At 37.6% G+C, this 20,470-nt stretch overlaps 1 protein-coding gene across 1 annotated transcript in view; it reads left to right on the forward strand.

The window, feature by feature from the left end:
- grip2b (glutamate receptor interacting protein 2b) overlaps positions 1 to 20,470 on the forward strand; it is a 388,052-nt gene that overhangs the window by 45,666 nt on the left and 321,916 nt on the right. The gene's annotated exons all lie outside the window — the stretch shown is intronic.

Raw genomic sequence — 20,470 nt, forward strand, 5'->3', positions numbered from 1 at the left:
ACAGACATTAAATCTGTGATGGGCCTCCAGTAGTGATACCAATGCAAGTCATGGTTTCATGGATGGATCCCGCAATTCAAATTCAACTGCATAGGGATCACTCATCTTATGTTGTCCCTCAGCAGAGGAGCCCAGACAGGCCTCTCCCCAGCCCCATTCACCAACTCCAGGGATATAATCCCTCCAGCATGTCCTGGGTTGGTCTCCTCCCCACATGGATCCCCCAGTTTAAATATAACCACATTAGGATCACTCATATTACGTGGTCCACGCACACACACATGCACGCACGCATGACTGATGCCTGTCACTGACTTACATTGGTATCACTTCTGTGGGCCCATCATGTGATACCATCACAGATTTGAGGTATGGAGCAGTGCCTTGCTGCTCACGAAAACAACATGCTGACTTCTGTTGTCTTTTGTAGTTTTACCCAAAAATTGAAATCCAAAATTGGCTTTTTAGGGGAAAAAAATCAGGATTTTATTTTTTGCCAAAACCGTGCTGCCCTAACATCTAGATTTCTCCCTCTTCACACATGTATACAGGTTAATCTGAATTCTTTCATTTTTTTACATCTGCATGTGTACATTTTTTTAACAGAAGATATGCAGCGATATCATGAGCCTAAGGAAAAAGATAAACAAACAATGAAATGAAATGAAGGATAGCAGCAACATGTGACCTATTTTGTAGTAGCTCCCACATTAGGACAGCTAACGCTGACACCCTAGGTGTTGCCATGGTCACCAAGACAAGACCAGATGTTTTGAAAATGACAGGAAGTGTACGTCTTACCTTCATAACGTTCGTACATACTGTGAAAGAAATCAAATAATGGACTGAAACATGTAAACCAGGTTTTTTTTTTTTTTTGATTATTGCATTTCTGAAGTGCAAGTAAACACGCTGCATTTATCATGGAAATTATCGGATTGCTCCCAGTTATCAGATTTTTATGGTCATGTAAACGGGCTCAACAACAGGAAGTTTAAGTCTACCATCACTACATATGTACGTACTCCGAAAGAAATTCAGTAATGGACTGTAGTGTCTAAACCAGGGTTTTTCAATTATCACATTTCTTAAGTGTGTGTAAATGCATTAGATCTGATTATTACAATTATCTGATTACTCCCACTTATCAGACTTTTATGGTCATGCAAACAGACTCAGTGGTAAACATTACTGTAACATTCCCTTTTTTGTTATAATAGTATTATATATAATGTAATAATAGTACTAGTCATTTTTTGGAAAGTATTTGTCACCCCTGACTTTCCATCCATCAGGCCTAGTATTAACTCTCATCCATAGTACCGTCTCTGTTACTACACCCTGGCTTTAACACCACCCAAAAAGGGCAGTAAGACTATAAATGTGGTTATAAAATAAATTTAGTGCAAGGTGGGGAAAAATCATGAATATTCTGACAATATTAGTGAAATTAGGAGGATTTGACATCACAGAATTAGCCAAAGTGAAGTTTGAACTTTTTACAAAAGAAACATATTTCAGGCTTGAGGCAGTAACTGCAGGAGTTCATTCCAGGAAAAGAAAAGTGAATCATTACTTTGCAAGGACATCACTGCTCATTTTAAAGGGAGGAATTAGAAAGGAAAGGTAAAATCACATCGCTGCACAAATGACTTAAATTACTTACAGCTCTTAAGAAAGAACTGCTATTTGGTTAAAAGTGTTCTATCCATGATTCTGTAGAACTGTTTTTATTACAAGGCTCATTGACAAAATAAAAAGAAGAAAATGAAAGGGTGAAGGGAAGAGTTGAGGGCAGAGTTTAGCTCTGATAGGATGAGTGTGGGCATAGAAGCAGAAAGAAAACATTTGTCCTTCATTCTCATGAATTTTCTCCACCAAGGAGATGATTTCAATGTAGAATAGGTGGCCTAAATAGCTCAGGCTGTCTCCTGGATTAATTCCCAATGCAAATATGGAAGTTAAGAGAATAATTATGCTGATATGTGAGTTTCACCATGTGTTCTGTCAAATGGAGGGAACTTACCCCCTGACAGTTCCTCTTATGTGAAAGTGGCTGTGATTTATTTATCTGCCTGTTGTGTTGAGTTGGAAGGACCAAGTACAAGTACAAGGCACAAGAAAATATTTAATATTTCAACTTTTATCAAAATAAAACAGTTGGCTTCAAAAGTAGTGTTTCAAGACTGCCGAAACTGAACCAAGTCAGGACCAAGGCAAGTCCAAGACTTTGAGGGATTGAGTCCAACTGGAGTCGAAGACCTATTATTATTATTATTATTATTATTATTATTATTATTATTATTATTATTATTATTATTATTATTATTATTATTATTATTCCAAGGGAATGAAAAAAAAAAAAAGCACTGAAGTGCCAGATATTTGAGGGCAAATACTACAGAACCCTGTCAGAGCCTCACACCAGAAGCAATGCCAATTGGCAACTGTTCTAACACTTGTTCAATAAAAGATTTAAAAACAAAACACACATACACACACACACACACACACACACACACACACACACACACATACATATATATATATATATATATATATATATATATATATATATATACACACACACACACACACACACACACACACCAGGTTATTGGACAGAAACAGTAATGGATTCAACATCAGCTGAGGCCTCATGTGCACTGTTTTATGTCTCCATCCATCTGATCCACATTCCTCTGTGTCTATGTCCCATATCCAGATAAAAAAAAAAAGACCCACAATGTAAACTGTATTTCATTTGCCATCTACATTACACCAACTCCTCACTGTCATGATAGTCAGTGTAGCTCCACGTGTCCTTGACTTCACTATCTTTAATATTTTTCATCTTTTAGACTAAATGTGAAGAGAATTCAGTGGTCTGGGTACTCATTATATAAACAGCTGTTTGAAAAGAAAAAAAAAAATTACAGTGGTGTGCTGCGGATGTATTGCCACAGTGCATTATGGGTGTTGGACATTTTGTGCACTATGTTCCATGTTATGTGCAGGGGTTCAAGGTGGTAATTGCATTTATGGGAGTTTGGGTGAATGTGTGGGTGAGACAATACTTATCTTGTATTTTTTATGTTTGTTGTTGTTTTCTGAAGTGACAATATGACTGTACGTTGTAGCTCAACAGTGCCTTTACCTGTTCATGTATGTTAATGAAGGGATTTATGTGCTACTGTTCTAAGTGTGCACTTCTCAAAATAAAAGCACTTCTAGTGCTCATAATTTCTCATTGAGCAAACATCATGCCTTAAAACCCATAAGTTCTACAACCCTAACTTGAACATGAATTCATTAAAAAATGCACCTGATGTGGGAAAATCTCAACAGCCCTCATCTTGAACGGTTATTAAAAAAAAATTTTGTCTGAGACCAACAAAATGCAAAGAAAATGCACTTGAGAATTGCTCTTCCTTGAATATTTTCATTTTCTGTAGCTTCATGTAATTACAGTACCTCAGAGGCAGATACTCTGGTGTCCACTGTTAAAACATTCATTCATTAGCGGGGTACACCCTGGACATGTCACCAGTTCATCACAGGGCTGACATATAGAGACAAACAATGACTCTCATATTCACACCTATGGATTGGTGTCTTTGGACGGTGGGAGGAAGCTAGAGTACCCAGACAGAAACCACGCAGACATGGGGAGAACATGCAAACTCCACACAGAAAGGTCCCACCCCCATTGACTGGTGCTGGAATCGAACCCAGGACCTTCTTGCTCCACTGCACCACCATGTTGCCCACTGCTACGAGGCATTGTGTCCAAATGTGTTGATTTTGTCTGTTTGTTATAAATTAAAACTAAAGGGTGAAATTTTCCGTTCTGGGTTGAAATAAACTCAGCTGAAGCCTGCACTCCAGAAGTAACCGTTGTCTATTTTAGAGCTCAGACAAATAAATGCAAGTGTCACTGCAGTGGTCTGTACCTTTAATGTAACTGTGTTAGCAATGTTATTTTAATCTGTTTGGTCAGACCACCACCTTTAGGAGCTTTTTTTTTTTTTTTTTTTTTGATGAAACCATAAAGTCAGGCCAGCGTACTCAAAGTTTCTGTTGTTACTCACATTTTGCAAGAGTAAGTTGTTCTATGTTGTGTTCTATAATGTTTGCTGTTCAGTTCATGAAAGGACATGTTACTTTCCAGCTGCTGATGTTTAGTTAGACCATGACAGTGGTCAGTGTCTGGGATGAAGCACAAGGCAGAAGTTGACCCAGTGTTGGCTTGGAGAGATGATATTCTCTACTAAACCTCTGTTTAAAAAAATAAGTTGAATCTCAGTCCATAGTCTGAGTGAGTCCCTTCTGCATACAGTATTCATTGGGAGGCTTCACTCACATGGTTTAGGCCAGGGCTGTCAAACTCATTTTAGTTCAGGGGCCACATTCAGCCTAGTATGATCTCAAGTGGGCCAAACCAGTAAAATAATGACAGTGACAAAAGTAAAATTACATTGTGAAAGTGTATACGTCTACAAAATTCCCTTGAAAATGTGAACAACATGAACAGCTTGATATATGCTGATCATATTTATTTTGGTTATTCACATTTTTGGTAAAAGGATAGTTTGTAAATGTAAAAATATTCATGTAAGTTAACATTTATTTTTTATACTAAAACAAAGTGAAAAATTTGCAGTTGTCATTATTTATAGGTTATAATGGCAGTACTTTTCTGGTCTGACTGATCCCCTTTAGATCATATTGGTCTGTATGCAGAACCTGAACTAAAATGTTTTTGACACTTGATTGTTAATATCATCAGTGGAATTTTTGCATCTCACAAATTCATCCCATGGGTCAGATATGACCCTTTGGCGGGTCACTTTTGGCCCACCAACCATATGTTTGACAGCTGTGGTTAAGGCAGTTAATGGTTAAAACACTGCCAGAGACTATTTAGTTACACATGGACCTCGTTTGCTTTTCATATCTTTAAGTATATTTTGCTGTTAATTTTTAGATACTTTTAGTTTTAAATGAGGCTGTGAATGCAAAATATTTACTTTGAGTCAAATTAGTTGTTTTTTGAAAGAGCTTAAGACTCCACCATTCCCTTTATGAGTAAAAGTTATCATCCTAGTTCCGATATTGTAATTTCACTAGAGCTTTATGTAGCCTGATGACAAAATAAATAAATAAACAAGTGGTGCCATGCAAAACAAACCCCGCCCCTCACACATATATGTAGTGTATTTTGGCATCGATCCAGCTGATGTCATCATGTCTATGCATGTGCTGATGTCAGCATATCAATTGCCTCTATATACATGCCAAGTTTGAAGTAAATTGAAACAAAATTTATGTTTTTATAGGCATTTCAAATTTTGCCAATTATAAGTAAATAGGAAAAAAAATATTTAAAAAATGCATAAAAAATGTGAACTTTGACCTACTTTTCCCAAAATGTAATGACATCTATTCTGCATCACTGGCAATCTATAAACCTTATTTGGTATGAATTCAGTTAATAGTTTTGCTGCTACAGACATTTTGAAATTTCACCCATTACAAATAAATGGGGAAAAAAAAAAGATTTTAAAAATTCATTAAAAATTTTGATTTTGACGTACTGTTCCCAAAATGTAATCAGATATATTCTGGGTATTTGGCAATCTATAAACCCAATTTGGTGTGAATTCAACCAACTGTTTTGCTTCTAGAGTGTTAACAAACAAACAAAGAAACAAATAAACTGAACCAAAAACAATACCTCTTGCCTCCATTTTGGGGGGTGGGGTAATAAGTAGAAATATGGAATATAACAAATGGACATGATCCATAATGAATTGTGAGCTGGTGTGATTACTGTTAAGGGAAGACAGAATTCATTTAAACTGCTTGTTGAGCACAGGTGAAACACTGCTTTCTGCTGTTCTTCCTTCAGAATAAAATCCCACCTCTAGTGAATTCATCTAATGGCTGCAATTTTTAAGGCTTTTATTACAAACCTAGTCTGCATGACAAATTGTACTTAGGAGACAAAATTATGTGAAATGAAGGCTTAGTGCTTTCAGTCCTTTAACTCAGCTCAGTTTATGCAGAACTGTCTCTGATTGAATGTAAAGTAGACATGATATTGGTGCTATTATGCCCTGGCTGCTATTGGAGCTTTTTTTTTTTTTTTTTTTTCTGAGGCATTTTATGACCAGTTTGTTGTTGCATTGTGGGATTGAAGCAGCAGTGGGTGCTGTTGCTTTCTGTTGCATCAGATGTTATAACAGAAATGGAATGTTTAGAGAACAGAGGAGATGTTATGGGGTGGGCGGGAATAGGAGATGTTAGAGACATAGAAAAAAAGTATGAAGAAAAAGAGTAATGGAATATTTAGATGAGAAGAGATAGAGAAGCAGAAGAAGATTTACAAAACAAGAAGAAATGGGTCAGTGATGTGCAACGGAGTGGAATGTCAAACACTAAGAGGACAGATAGGTGAGAGAGAGAGACCAGACAGGGAGCAGAATGGAAAGAACTGATCAAAAAGAGGATAGTGGAGTGAGAAGGAACACTTCTTTTAATGGGACTTGAGGGAGTTTACAGAATTAAGTGTCTCAGCCTTTGAACATCCACTCATGGAACCTGGACCCTAAGTTAGAACCTAACCTTAGAAGTCCAACAATAGAGTCAGGGTTAGGATTAACGCGAGGGCAAGTGTAACTCACAGAATATATAGACTTCATCTATCACATTCATACAAACAAACAGCTTTGCTTTATACATGTGCACAAATATGACCTGTTATCTAAAATGTGTTGTAGTGGCGTAGTGGTGCAGTGGGTGGTGCCTCACAGCAAGAAGGTCCTGGGTTCTATTCCATCACTTCCTGGGGTGGGCCTTTCTGTGTGGAGTCTGCATGTTCTGTCCTTCCACCGTCCAAAACCATGCACTTCAGAGGGTTATTGGTCTAAATCACCCATATGAGTGAATGTGAGAGTGGATGGATGGACGCATGGATGGATGGACGGACAGATGGATGCTTTCTAATAATTAGTGGTGAAATAGAAGATCAGAATGATTTTATATCATATACACTTTTTTTCTGTAGCAAGGAATGTCTAATATTTGATATTAATGAAATGGAGGATGAACTGCATTTTCTACTACAGTACTACTTTTTTTTTTTTAACAAAAAGTGTTTTGTGGCCTCTTACATAAAGTGCCACAGATTTACTACCTGCTACCAGTGTTTTTTTTTTGTTGTTGTTGTTGTTTTTTGGGTTTCTAACATATGGCTTAAAAACAATGTAAAGATCAGTTTTGACTCAAATATGTTACCAGAACGGAATTTGTAGGATTCCTCTGACCTAGACCCTTAATATACAGTGGACTAAATGTAACCATGTGTAGTCTCTGTTATCAGGAGGCCACACAAAAACTCAGCGCGATGTACAAAATCGTGGCCGTGAGGCTGCTAACACACAAACATAACAAGTGACCCCAGGTACAACAAACCCTGCCCCTCGCATGTATTGTAGCTTATTTTGGCATCGATCCAGATGATGTTATCATGTCTATGCATGTGCTGATGTCAATATATCAATTGCCTCTATGTATGTGCCAAGTTAGAAGTAAACTGAAACAAAACTGATGTTTTTACAGGCATGTGAAATTTTCCCCATTATAAGTAAATGGGGGGGGGGGGGGGGGGGGGGGGCAAAATTTTAAAAATTCATTAAAAAAAATATGAACTTTGACCTACTTTTCCCAAAATGTAATGATATTCTGGGTCATTGGCAATCTGTAAACCCAGTGTGGTATGAATTCAACCAATAGTTTTGTTGCTAAAGTGTTAACTAAGAAACAAAACGAACCAAAAACAATACCCCTTGCCTCCCTTTCGGGGGGTGGGTGGGTGGGTGGGGTAATGATGTAATTGAAGTTGTATATAGCTCTTGAGTACATAGATCTGTCTGTGTGCCTGATTTGGGCTTGATTGTATTGTATTTCTATGTTGGCCTAGCTCTGTACATGCACCGTCCTTGTGTATTCAGTTTCCCATCTCGCTGTCTAAACGTTTGTTCAGTCGGTGTGTGCAGTGTTTGTCTGTTTGTTTGCTGAGATTTATTCTGCCTGTGTGATTCAGTCCTGATGCTCTACTGTGAGGGTTCGCTGTTGCTGTTGTGCTAGTTTATTTAGAGTTTAAAACCCATATGTGTTTTCTTAATTTGCATGTGAAAACATAAATGTGAAATATCCTGGCATATGTAGTCTTTGATCTAGTCTCTGGTGTAATATTAACAGTTTTCTTCTCTTTAAACACTAAACTGCATGAATTTGCAGACAGTGGTATACAGACAAATGACAACAAAAAGAAATAAATACTATGTAGAAATCAACATCCCAAAGAGTCTCTCTTTCATCCCCACATGCACACTGCTCCCCTGTATATCCATGACTCCTACATTATCACTTCCTCCTCTGCCTGAATAATGAAATATGGCCAGGACTTCACTTCCTAATGGTGCACTTCAGATTCCTTTAACCCTGGATTTACTGTGCAGGGACTCTCCCACGAGCTACAAGAAGAGTTATACCTGAAATAAAATCCAATTTAATCTGCCTAGCACTATAAATGAAGATCAGCTACAGTCTGGTTGGCATTATTGTGAGCTCAGGTGATTCTACATCTAACTTTTTTTTTTTTTTTTTTCAAATCTCAGGTTTGGCCAAGAAGGATGCTCTAAGTGGTAAAAAAAAAAAAAAATGTGTCAATATGATAAAATTTAACTTTAATCAATTTATAATCTGTTTTATGCTACGTCCAGACGAGAACGCTTGTGGTATTTTTCTTTTTGCAGGTTCTAAAAGTTTTGCATCCATCCACGTATCATTTCAAGAAATATCCGCGTCGGGATGGAAATGGGAAAACTATGTTAAAACAATGTAATATGTATGCTACACTTATATGCGTCGCTGTACACAAACACAGACAGAGCCACAGGATACACTAAAATCACAGAAGAATACAGGGTCCGGGTCACCCTTGTAGTAGGACACTGTGGTGGATTTAAAATTATCTGACGCATGTATCTGTTCATGCGTCTCCGCTGGTCGTTGAGTTGATACAGCATTACCTGGTTTTGTTGTAGTAGTACTGATAAACTTAGCAGCACCTGCAGCACAAACACAACTCTGTAATCTGCCATTGTTGTTGTTGTTGTTACAGGGTGTTACGTCCAGGGATTTCTTCTTCTGGTCATGTGGTACTATGATGTCATCGTTTCCAAAAAGTGGCATTTTGCCTATCCACAAGACACTGTGAGGGTGGCGTTGTGAGAGTATTCCGCTCTGGAACCCGTTCTCAAAAAATACCATTTCAGTGCACCGACAACAGTGCGGATTGACATAATTTTGTTGTCATTTGGACAGGCTCTTAATGTTGTTTCACTAATCCTTTCACACACACACACACACACACGCATACACACACACACACACATATATATGTATATGTATGTATATACTGTTTGCACAATAGAAAAGTAAGCTTCAGTCAGTTCTATTGAACTAACTGAACTAGCACAGAGAAGAGGTGAATGTATGCTATTTAATATTTAATTCGTCCTAATTCCACAAATTTGAGGAAAAAAACTAGGTTAGAGCAGATCTCATGCTTGTTTTTGTGCTGTAGTTCCAAAAAATAGACTGAAATAGACAAAGACACCAAAACAACATTTTAAACTCATATTTTCTCATAATTCTGTTTTACACAATCTTCACCACCCCTGATATATTGATTGAAAGCACCAAATTTTAAAAGACTTTTATTGACCTCTCTTGGCAACTCGTAGGAACTGCATCTGTATAGATGCAGAATAATGACTGAAGGCAGGGCTTCTCCTAGGTTTGCACTGCACTCAGGTTCCACAGCTGTTTTACATACCCTCACTCTAGTTTATCTGTAATTATTGCAATATGTATACAATAGCTCGAAGAAACACAAAATAAGTCTTCTCATGGATGAAGTCAACATATAATTCAGAGTTCTTTGTGCCAGCAGAAGGCTGGGGTGTAGCACCCACACTATAATGAATGCAAAGTCAATGAAGAGAAGGCAGAAACTGGCTGAAGGACTTTTCCCCAGTTCCATTTCACCAAGTTTGGCTTTTAAACCAGTATGTGCTGATATGTTTCACAAGTTAATGGAAAAACTCTGTAACAGTCTAAAAATATCAGGCATGCTCTGGTGGCCAATTTCTGTGAATACCAATATTTAAAATGACAATTTGGCGTTGAATCATAGTGTAGTGTGATAGTGTGATGGGGTGTCATCACACTGTCTGTGAATTATGAAGTGATGACATATACATTTGTGAAACAACCTTATAATCAATTGGTTAAAAAGGTGATATAGGCTGATTTTCAGCCAATATATCTGTGGATTCCTAAAAAGTTAGGTAGGAATTTTTAGGCAAGGCAGGTTTATTTATATAGCACATGTCATGTACAAGACAATTCAAAGTGCTTTACATAAAACATTAAAAGCATTACAGCAGAAGCAATAAAACATATAGACATAAGAAGAACAAACAAAACCCAACCAAATCAGATAAATAGATAAAACAGATAAACAGATAAGCAGATAAAACAGATAAAAACTTTAAGCTTGAAAGAATTAAAACTCTACTCAAATGCAGCTGAGAACAGGTGGGTCTTTAACCTGGATTTAAATAAACTGAATGTTTCAGCTGATCTGAGGTTTTCTGGAAGTTTGTTCCAGACATGTGAAGCATAGCGTCTTTGAGTACTTAGAAAAGCACTGTATAAAACCGATGTATTATTATTATTATTATTATTATTATTAGAAGCTGAACGCAGCTTCTCCATGTCTGGTTCTGACTCTGGGAACTGAACTTTTAGTCAAGTAACAATACATTTTCCACACTACCCCTCTACTGTAATCTAAACCATAGATGATCATTAAATGTCATCTGTTCTGTGAGTCTGTGGTGCAGTGGTTCGCTGCGCTGCCTCACAGACAGAACATCCTCTTGCTCCTTGTTTCCTGTCCTGCCTGCTCTCCTGGTCTCTCTCCTCACCCTTGCAGCCAACCAATCAGGTGGCTTTGTCTCTCCCGTGCTACCTGGCTGTGGGTGTGGCCACAGCATTTAAAATTCAGTAGCAGCAGAAGCCTCTCTCTCATCCCCTGCACCAGCTTCTCCCTCTTTTCCTTGGTTCACATTTTGTTTAGTTACACTGAGTTTGCATCCATCACTTTCATTCACTGATGCACAAACCACACTGCTGATATGACTTCTATAGGATTTACCTTATATGTTTGATTAATCCTATCCGTGCACAGTTTGACTAATAAATATGTATCCTTCTGTGTTTGTGTTTTGTTTTTGCCTTTTCTCTTTTAAGAGCAGATGTGTAATTTTTCCACCAAAAATGCTCATTAACTTTTAGGAGGGCACAGCTTTGTAATTAAAATCCACCACAGCAGATTGTATGAAGAACCTAATTACTCACTGATAACCAATAAAATAAACACAACTTGTAAAGTGCTGATGCCACACTTTGACTCACTCTGTGGTTTTTTACTGTTGTCTTGGTAACATTTCATACTGGATCTGTCCTTATTTCCTCTAAAAAAAAAATCCTAATTTCAACAGAAGATTCAATCTTTTTTCATACTTTACATCATTTTATTGCTATAATTTAGCTCAGTTTGTTTGTTGGTTAATGGTGAACAGGAACACATTGTGCTACTGTGTGGATCATCTGTCAGTCAAATATTTTTAATATTCGTGCTGGAGTTTGGCAGGTTTTGGACAGTGGATGTTTCAAGCATATTCCACTGACCACCACATAATCCAGACCTAGTACAGTAGTGTATTTTCATTCAGCAGCTCTGTTGAAAATAAATTACATCTACTATGCTATGTCAAAAGATATCACTTAATCAAACATTTTTCAGTCATAAACCCAGTAAAGCAATGTCACTCACGTCTACTACGACAGCTACTAAATAATCCACTAAATGGAACTTGTTGCTCCAATAAACACTGTTGTGACAGGCTATTCTATTCTATTCTATTCTATTCTATTCTATTCTATTCTATCCTATGATGTCATCAGTGTTTAACTTTGAACATTTATATTGTAGTGAGGACTAGTCGTAGAACTGGAAGTTTCAGGGCTTTTATTATAGAATGAACAGTCAAATTAATTGAACATTATGTTCCAATTACATTCTAAAGTTGTGCTGTTGATGTACTTTTATTTTAATGTATAAACACTTCTGAGAAGTGTGGTAATAATCTTTGATCTTTGCAGAAGTCTAACATTTTTTACTTATTAAAGTTTTTTCTGGTTGAAATAATAAAAGTAATTAGAGTTTTAAGATTTAAGTCAGTTAGCTTTTTCACTTAACTTACCTGACAAAGTAGAACACTAATAAAATGCTGGAAATTTAATTGTGTATATCAATACTACTAATACTGTATATCACTAAACTGGTCTTGACCAGAATATACCCGGGGTATAATCTGGCATGTGGGTGCTCTGGCAGAAACGCCCACATTACATTTTCATTAGGGCAAACACACTAAATGGGTTGCACAAGCTATTTTGCTCATTTGAGTGACGCAACCCTCAGTGCGTCCTGTTAGTAGATAAACTTCAACGTGTTTTTGCGTGCGCAGTCAAGATTGAGCACATTTTTACACGCGCAAACCTTCAATAAAGGTTTATTGAAAGGCCCTATATGTTAGGTTATGCAATGCTATAGGAGTATTGATGTCATTAAATGGAGTTTTGGAGTTTCCATGTGAAGTTTAGGAACAGGAGTATGACAAATGTGCTCGAGGCTTTGTTGCTGTATGTTGGTGCGACACATCCCTGAAGTGGCTCTGTGCACGGCAACAACCACGGACCAATTAACTGAACAAGTGTGGTGTTACTGTGGCTTGCTGCTCTGCACATCTGCACTCTGTATGTGTTGACGGGGTGATAAAGTGAACGAACAGCAGAGCAGTGCTGTGATTAATAACTGTGCTGAGCAAACACACACGAGACTCTAATAAGAAACAGGAAATATGCAGCTGCATTCTGCACAGCCTAAAAACCCAAACCTTCTAATCTTTGGTTGCTTTGCTCTTCATCCTGAGTAAAGTGAGGCTGTGTCATCTAAAAATGAAAGAAACAAATGAAGACCAGAGAGAGCGGTGTACATCATTAGTTTAATCCTCACTGGTGTCTGTTATGAAGAAGCAAAACATTATCAGAGCATCATAAAACAACTAAGAATTCTCCTTTCACTTTAATTATCAGTGATGGTCTACAACAGCAGATATACACCAGTGTTTTGGCATTTTGATTCTTACAAACATTTCCTTCTCTGTCTCTGTGTTTCTCTTTCAGTGTTTTTCATGTGTGTTTGTCAGTGTGTAGGCAGATGTTGGTGTGCATTTTCCCTTGCCCTCTGCCTGTGTGCTGCATATATGTGTAAATCTGTGGGTGTATTCTCTGCTTGTAATTTTCTGAGGGTGTGTTGTACTGCTTGTGTCTATGGAAACACTGTTTGTGTGAGTGTGTGTCTGTGTCTTACGGATAAGACAGGGAGTTGACAAATTAATGCTTTCTGTGTTTAAACAAAACAAGTGGATTTTTTTTTTTTTCTTTTTTGATCCTTCTTTGTGTGTGTCTGTGTGTACGTGTGTGTGTTTGTACAGTATGTGTGCATAAAAAGTAGAGGAGAGCATCAGAGAGTTGGAGAGAGAATCATGAATATTGAGCAGTGTCTCTGTTGGTGACTGAAATGCCAAAGGGGAACAAAAACATGAATCTGCCTCAGAATGCTGTAGGAAGCCTTGATCATCACATTTTGTGTTTGCTCTGTTTTGGGTTTTCGGTTCGCACTGATTCAGAATCATCCCTAACCTGAAAATGCCACTAGATGGCTTCAAACATCTCCTTTACTGCTGATTAGTTTGACCTGCATGGACAGCCCTTCTCCTGTTTGGTTGGTTCATCAGTATAATATAATGTAATGAAATGTAATGTAATATAATAAATACAATATATAAGATTTGTGTCACTCACTGGTATCTGACTCTAGACGCTTTTCCATTGGACATATGCTCAAAACTTTACAGATATTTACTAAATGTCATAAAAACAAGGACGTAATGTCATTTTTTCCATTAAATCATAAATGTGATGATTTTTTTATTTATTATTGTGAGATGTCACAAGAAGTCATTCCATAAACAATGGCGACGAACATAAATATCACGTTGATTTACAGATGTATTCATATTTCTCTCATAGCACCCTCTAGGTCCTGGAAAATGCTTCTCTGTTGGTTTGAATCTAGAATGCTCGTTACCCCTCGATCCCGTACTAAATTAAAAAATGATTCAGTTTCCTCGTGTGTCCACACATACCACACTATGTTTCTTTTAAAACTCTTCTTCCTCACTTGTTGTAAAATCCATCAACATCCAGTGACAGTGGCGACACCCAAAAAACCACATCTTGCAAGCACAAAAACTTTTAATCAAAAAATTTGAGTTTTGGTGAAATTGTATTTTTTTTCATTAGGCTATTTTATGTGCAAGTTATATTCTTACAATTTGCAGGTCAATGGAAAAGTGACTAGTGACACTAGGTGTGTTCTGCCTGTTGAATAGACTGTTCGGTTTTCACCAGACAAGTTGTTCCACTGCATTTACCCGTTTGGCAGCCTCACGAGTCTTCCAGGATTCTGTGTGCTGAGACTGTGTTTGCATCAGGTCATTCAAAATTGATGGGTTAGAATGAGGATGACAGAAATAAAAGTAAACTGGGTATAAAGGGGAAAACATGTAGTCATAATGTAGTCTAATGAATGGTTTACTTAACCCTTTAACTCCTGAGCCATGATTCCAGGTAAAGGTCCTGCTGTGAATTGTCGTCTGTTTCAGTGTCATAAAAGCTGCTGTGAGTACGTGCTTGTGTTCCTTTTCTTCGGTGGTTTTGTTTTACTGTGCATTTTAGGGTCAAAACAAGGTGGACTAACAGAAAAAGACAAAGAAGAATTGAAGTTTGACAGATTTTTACTAAATAAGGCACTCAGAATGTACATCATTAAGAGATCAGATCAGAGCACTTTTGTCATTCAACAAAATCACATCCGAGATGCACTGCAGAATGAAATTACGATGCAGGGTCTGTGACCGATACAATCAGAACCCAAATGCAGACCAATAGTCTTTATTCAACCATGCTGGAGCAACAGGTGTTCAATGTCCAATACACAGTCACAAACAAAGTCTCTAAAGCCGACAAAGGAAAGGCAAAGGGGGTCATCAGGGACAGGCAGGAGATCCAGAACCAGGAGAGTCAGTTGAAGCCAGAGGAGCGGAGGTCAAAGACGTGGTCAGGGATGGAAGGCAGGTAGGTTACCAGGGCTCAGACCAACAGACAGAATCAGGCAGGGGAATCAGGCGACAGGTAGGTAGATCAGGTCAGGGACGGTCAGGTTCTGGAATACATAATCAGTCAGGAACAACGCTGGAAAGTTTCACACAGGACTGAAGACAATCTGGCAGTGAACAAAGAGCAGAGCAGTGAATATATACACCCCACCTGATGAGCTGCAGCTGCGCTCACAGGTGAGTGGAATGAGACTGATGAAGAGGTGTGACAGAGTTAAAGGGCCAGAGAGAGAAAAAGAGCAGAGAAACAGAGATATGACAGGGTCACCACTAAAAAAACACCTGAGATAAAATAAGTTATAAAATACTGATAAAGTAGTCCTAAATAAATAAATCTAAAACTGAGATTTAGGATGTTGAACATGAACTGTGAACTGGAAAACACTGAACAACAACAAGGATTTGAATTTGGGCCCAATAGTTTTTGTTTTGGGCTTTCAGCTGCTTTTTGACACATTGTTGAACTCCATAAAGCAGTTACACCGTCAAAACTCAGTAAAAACACAGTAAAAAACAAAAAAAGGAAAATCACCACAAAACTGCATGCAACAGTAAAAATAGAACATAACATGCCCGCACTTGAAAATCCTTGGCCTTCAGTCCACGACAGACGTCAAAGTGATGACAATACCCTGCAGCAAGGGCCAAGGGTAAAAACAACAAGGAAGGAGTGCACTGAGCATGCTCAGATGTCTGTGAAATTAACACAGTATTCTATCAGCATGTTTTGAACATTTTTGTACTGAGCAAAAGGTTGAATTTTTATGAATATTTAAAATAAATCCTACATTCAGAACGCTCACCACAGACACATCAGGGATTAAAGGGTTAATACTTGGCTGCGTGCTAATATTGATAATAAAATAACTGACAATGTTAATAAAATCAGTTTTCATTCAGTTACAACCACCTCGGATAATGAGAGAGAAAAAGAATGTAATGGAAACACAGTATTTGTATAAATTAAAAAAAAAGTGGTGGACCTGTTGCCTCAAAGCATTAGAAAACAGCTGCTTGTCCCACACTCGTTTTCATTTTCACATACATAATTCTGTGTTTGTCCCTGAGCTCTAAAAACTTCTGCTTTAATTATGATCAGGGCAGTCGGAGGAATGAAATGAGCGAGAGCAAATGTCTCATTCCTCTGTTGGCGAGACAATAAAGAAAGAGAATTTCTCCAAAGTCCTGGAGGAGACACTAAAAGTACTGTTGTATTACTTGGATGCAGAGGCGACACTTGTTTTGACAATATATTGGGTGATTGATGCATAATAACTTTAGGGGAGTACTGGAAAATTATAAACAAATTGACTAAAGGATTTAAAAGTTACATGATGTTTGTTACCATGGTTAAATGAATGAATATGAAACTGCATTAAAGTTTATCCAATACGCTGTGTTTATAGAGCACATTTAAAAACACAAGGTTGCCAAAGTGCTGTACAATACAAACAAAAAACAAAAAACAAAATGACACTAGAAGACAGAACCAAAACCACACACTTCTCATGCTAGGAAATAAAAGTGACCTTTAAGCTGAGATTTAAAAGTTTCTAGAGAAGGAGCCACTTTGACATGAGTGGCTAACTCATTCCACAGTGTAGGTGCTAGCAGTGGGAAAGCTCATTCACCTCTAGTTTTTAGCCTTGTTTTTGGAACGACGAGGAGAAGGTAATCTGCAGACCTCAGTGCCCTAGAGGGAGTATAGCACTCTAAGAGGTCACAGATGTACTGAGGTGCCAAACCATTTAGGGACTTAAAAACAAAAAGTCAAATTTAAAAAAATGTATCCTAGAATCAACAGGAAGCCTTGGACTAACTGTAAGTGTGCAAGGGACCTGTGGTAGATGCTAGCATACAGCGCATTACAGTAGTCTAGACCAGGGGTGTCAAACATGCAGCCCGGGGGCCAAAACCGGACTGCCAGTGGGTCTGGTCTGGCCTGCGGGATGAATTAGTGAAACACAAAAATTACACTGAAGATATTAACAATCAAGGATGTTGAAATAATTTTAGGTCAGTTCCATCTAAAGTGGGTCAGACCAGTAAAATACTATCATAATAACCTATAAATAATGAAAACCACAATTTTTTCTCTTTGTTTTAGTGTAAAAAAAGTAAAATTACACAAAAATGTTAATATCTAGAGACTAGCCTTTTACAAAAAAATGTGAAAAACCTGAACAAATATGAACAACCTGAAATTTCTTAAGAGAATTAAGTGTAATTGTACCACTATTCTGTCTGTTATTCAATGTTTTCTGTATTTGTAGATCCACTGTGATCTGTAAGTTGTAATGAACATGTGACAATGAGAAGCTGAGGCCAAATAATGGCATAAATTGTTAAAATTGCACTTTTTTTTCTTAATAAATTTCTTATTCGTCATGGTTGTTCATGTTTTTCCACATTTTTTAAAGGATGTAAAAATTTTGATAATATAATTTTACCTTTTTCACTCTAAAACATAGAAATTAGACATACAAATTTTGAAATTGATATTTTTGTAGTATAATATTATTTTAATCATCCAGCCCACTGCAGGTCATATTGGGTTGTATGTGGCCCCTGAACTAACATGAATTGACACCCCTGGTCTAGACGATTAGTAATAAAAGCATGAATCACACACCAACATTTTTAAACGATAGGACTGGTTTAATTTTAGATAGGAGCTCAAAATGATAAAAACTGGACTTAACTAAGAATTTATCTGTTTATTAAATTTAAAGTCAGTATCTATTTTAAAACAAAGATTGGTAACAACTGGTTTAGCAAATGATTGCAAGAAACCCAGATCCAGAGGACAGGCATCAAGGGTCCGACTTGGTCCAAACACGAAGACCTCTGTTTTATCCTTATTTAAATTAAGGAAGTTAAAAGCCATCCAGTCATTGATGTATTTAAGGCAGTTTAGTAAAAGCATTAGGGAGCCTTGATTTTTCCGTTTTAAGGGCATATAAATTTGTGAGTTGTCGGCATAAAAATGGTAAGAAACACCATGCTTTTGAAGAATTTTACCAAGCGGGAGGAGGTAAAGTGAAGAGAATGGGGCCTCTTTAGACACAAAAACCGACTTGATAATGGTTTGGGTCGTGGAAAGTTCATGGTGCTAAAATAGGACAGTTGGAAATAGGACATGAAGTCCACTCCTAGAGCTTGATTTTCTTCTTATACAGACTTCCTTTTCTTATTTGTCAGACAGATGGAAAAAGAGTGAATTCTTTTACCTCAACGTGTTTCGGCTACAACCGTTTCAATTGTAGCTGACAAATAAGAAAAGGAAATCTGTATAAGTTCTAGTAGACAGTATGAACCTAATCGGACTATTGTTTTTCTGCAGTATCCATCCTCAGCCGCCTCCTAAGGATAGTCCCTATTTGCTAATGTCACAGGACTGACATGTGGACCTTCTGTAAACATGGGTCAGCTTAAGCCCCTTCACAATCTGACCCATATTTTTATTTCCCTGGTGAGGTTTGGCTCCATTTTATCATTCTATCAAATATACTCGTGTAACATTTACATCAACCAGATTTCATGAGGATTACTGGAGTGAACATCCCTTCTGTTTGACTTTTTTAGTGAAGAAAAAAAACACGCTGCCACATTTTAATTTCTGTGTGTCTTTCTATTTTTTCCCCCATTTGAACCTATTCTTACTGTTATTGATGTGACAAAGTAACAGCGCTGTGGGATTGATTTTTACCGCTGTCACAAACAGCTTTATACACACAACCCAGTAGGAAGTATACCTTCAGGCCTAGAAAGCCCACTGTGGGTGTGGGTCCATCCCTGAAACCAGAAACACCCAATGGAATTCCACAGACTATGAACACATTAAATAAGGTCTTCTTTTTCCTTTCCTTTCCTTTCCTTTCCTTTCCTTTCCTTTACTTTCCTTTCCTTTCCTTTCCTTTCCTTTCCTTTCCTTTCCTTTCCTTTCCTGTCCTTTCCTGTCCTTTCTTTTCCCCTATTCTCTATTCTCTTTCCTTTCCTTTCTTCTTTTTTCTTCTTTTCTTTTCTCTTTCCTTTCCATTCTTTTCCTTTCCTTTCTTTTCTTTTCTTCTCTTCTCTTTCCTTTTCCTTTCCTTTCCTTTCCTATCCTTTTCTTTTCTTTTCTTTTCTCTTTCCTTTCTTTTTACTGTCCTTTCTTTTCTTCTCTTTCTTCTCTCTTTTCTTTTCAGTCTTTATCATCTCTCCTCTGTTTTAGTGCTCTTTCTCTCTGTCCTCTTTTCATCTTCCTCTCCTCTGTCGGCTGTAATCTCTGACTACACTCTTACCAAAACACTGCTAAACTGCTTTTCTCTTCTCTTCCATCTGTTTTTTTTTTTCTTCCTGCCGTCTCTTTGTTCTCTCCTTATGTCTTCTCTTACCTTTTGTCCACGCTTTTCTTCTTCTTCCCTGAACGGATTCTCTCTTCCCTTCTCCCTCTCCTTTCTCCTCTACCTCACCCATATTTGCTCTGTTCTTTACTACCTTTTCAATAGCCTCTCCACCTCCTCATCCCCCTTTTCTCCTCTTCCTCTGCTGAGCCCAGGCAGTTATGGCTTTGATCTTTCTGTCATTTTACTGTAGCTTACCCTTCGACCCCCCACCCCCCTGACAACCCACCCCAACCCCCACCTCCTCTTTCCCCCTTGGCACCGTTACCATGACACTGACAATGAGGGACTGAGTAGTGGATGGTGTGAATTTGGAACACCACACAAGACGATTTAGAGAAATAGAGGTAAAAATGAGTGAGGAAAGTGGCAATGAAAGAGAGCAACAAACCTTACAGGTAGATAATTCTTTTTCAGATTGCTGTCATTACATTTACTTTTATTTATTTCAATGAATTTATAATACATTTATCTGAATGTATTTGTATGAATAACCGCCATCCCCAGTCGTGATGTTCAATACCGCGGATTTCGTTTCCAATTTGATACAGAGTAAAATTCAGGCTGGTATCGGCAATACCGATCTGATACTTTGTACAAATACACTTAATGTCTGGAAAATAAAATAAAAAAGTGTAG

This window comes from Sphaeramia orbicularis, chromosome 5 (genome assembly GCF_902148855.1).
Source record: "Sphaeramia orbicularis chromosome 5, fSphaOr1.1, whole genome shotgun sequence".
Taxonomy (NCBI): Eukaryota; Metazoa; Chordata; class Actinopteri; order Kurtiformes; family Apogonidae; genus Sphaeramia; species Sphaeramia orbicularis.